This window comes from Neltuma alba, unplaced genomic scaffold (assembly GCF_004799145.2).
Source record: "Neltuma alba isolate B1F8T4 unplaced genomic scaffold, ASM479914v2 tig00007614_pilon, whole genome shotgun sequence".
NCBI classification, from domain to species: domain Eukaryota; kingdom Viridiplantae; phylum Streptophyta; class Magnoliopsida; order Fabales; family Fabaceae; genus Neltuma; species Neltuma alba.
The window spans coordinates 12501-15000 of NW_021634827.1; positions in this window are offsets into that span (position 1 = coordinate 12501).

The following is a 2500-nucleotide window of genomic DNA, read 5'->3' on the forward strand; positions in this document are numbered from 1 at the left end:
GGTTTGGCAAGCTTGGACAAGGTCCGGGCAAGGTGCTTGTATGGTTTGGCAAGCTTGGGCAAGGTCCGGGCAAGTGTTGGGAGGCTTGTGCAAGGTCCGGGCAAGGTTCTTGTACGGTTTTACAAGCTCGGACAGGGTCCGGGCAAGTGTTGGCATGCGTGGGCAAGGTTCTTGTACGGTTTGGCCAGCTTGGACAAGGTCCGGGCAAGGTGCTTGTATGGGTTGGCAAGCTTGGGCAAGGTCCGGGCAAGTGTTGGCATGGGTGGGCAAGGTGCTTGTACGGTTTGGCAAGCTCGGACAGGGTCCGGGCAAGTGTTGGCATGCGTGGGCAAGGTTCTTGGACGGTTTTGCAAGCTTGGACAAGGTCCGGGCAAGGTGCTTGTATGGTTTGGCAAGCTTGGGCAAGGTCCGGGCAAGTGTTGGGAGGCTTGTGCAAGGTCCGGGCAAGGTTCTTGTACGGTTTTACAAGCTCGGACAGGGTCCGGGCAAGTGTTGGCATGCGCGGGCAAGGTTCTTGTACGGTTTGGCAAGCTTGGACAAGGTCCGGGCAAGGTGCTTGTATGGGTTGGCAAGCTTGGGCAAGGTCCGGGCAAGTGTTGGCACTCGTGGGCAAGGTTCTTGTACGGTTTGGCAAGCTTGGACAAGGTCCGGGCAAGGTGCTTGTATGGTTTGGCAAGCTTGGGCAAGGTCCGGGCAAGTGTTGGGAGGCTTGGGCAAGGTCCGGGCACGGTTTGGCAAGGTTTGGGCAAGTCCTGGTACGGTTTGGCAAGGTTCTGGGACGTGCTGGCACGTCCAGGCACGTTCTGGCACGTCCAGGACGGGTCCTGGCACGTCCTGGCACGTCCAGGACTGGTCCTGGCACGTCCAGGACGGGTCCTGGACCGTCCTGGCACGTCCAGGACTGCCCTGGCACGTCCAGGACTGGTCCTGGCACGTCCAGGACTGGTCCAGGACCAGTCCAGGACTGTCCAGGACCAGTCCAGGACTGTTCCAGCACAGTCCAAAAATTTCACTCCCGTACCAAAATTAAATCCACTCGTTACATTTGAGTCCTGATGGTTTTATTCACTCCTACTTGACCCCCCCTAAATGTTAGGGGGTGCCGCCGCCGGTGCCGCCGCCCGTGGTGGCCCGTAGAGCGCGCACTATGTGAAACACTAAAAAATTTCAAAAATATTCTATGGTTGTCAAAAAATTATGAAACTTGGCAGGAAGCATCCTTATATGATGCCAAGGAATGCTGCAAAAAATCGCGCAAAAATACGATCTCTAGGTCCCTCAAACGGAGGTTGTCATCTCACGAAAAAGTATGTCTGTTCGTGGCACATGGGAAAAGGCTCATTTTGCATATATAGGGGGGCACCCCCAACCCCCCTCCCCATGGCCTTGCTCACACCACCACATGTATGCCCCTCCCAATAGACAAGATCAAGGTGTGAGCAAGTCCATGGGGTGTCCCTCCCCAAAACGTCGACCACCTTCCCCGGTGGCGGCGGCGGTGGTGCCGGCGGCGGCGGCGGCCGCCGGCGAGATTTTCCGGCGACTTTTCCGGCGACCCTTAAAATGTGTGGAATTTCAAATGGGATGGATGGATGAGCGTATCTAGGGGTTCTTGGGCCTTCCTTGCACGCTATTCCCGTCGAAACTCGAGCGGAAAGGCATCCGTTGGGGCGTTTTCCTCGCGGTTGCTCAGTAAGCAAGGGCTAGGTTGGACTATCGTGTTTGTGAGGCACTCGAAACCTCTTTTGGTAGCCTTCGGATGGTACGTTCCCCCATCCCCCCATTTGAAATCCCATTCATTGCCCCTCATGCGTAGGATTCCCGCCCTGCGACGATGGCGGACAAGCAACCCAATCGATGTAGCCTTCGGATGTAGCCTTTTGTTGCTTGGCCAAGCTTGAGCACGGTTGGAATCCTCCGCATGAGGTGCGTACACACGCCGGTTTGGGGTGAAAGTCATTGATCCGGAAAATCTAGGCCCTGGAAGTGTGTGGGATTGCAAGCGGGATGGATGGTGGCGCGTACCAAGGATTCATGGACCTCCCCAGCGTGTGCTTCCCGTCGAAACCTGAGCGGAAAGGCATCCTCACGGTTGCTCAGTAAGCGAGGGCTAGGTTGGACTCACGTGCTCGTCGTTGTCAATCGGAACTTTCCGAGAGGGATCCCCGACACAAAGTTGCGAAACGGCATCCGCCAAGGGACTTTTTCCCACCGGGTGCTCAATAAGCAAGACCGTGGAGGGGTGATGTTCTCGGGCGTTTCGTGAGGCACGTTTGGTGCGCTCCCCCATCGGCCCATTTGGAATCTCATTCACTGCCCCTCATGCGGTGTATTCCCCCCTCGCGACGACGGCGGACAAGCAACCCAAATCGATGTAGCCTTCGGATGTAGCCTTTTGTTGCTTGGCCAGGCTTGAGCGGGGTTGGAATCCTTCGCATGAGGGTGCCCAGGGTCGACGTCATTGGCCCCTAAAAGTGTGTGGGATTGCAAGCGGGATGGA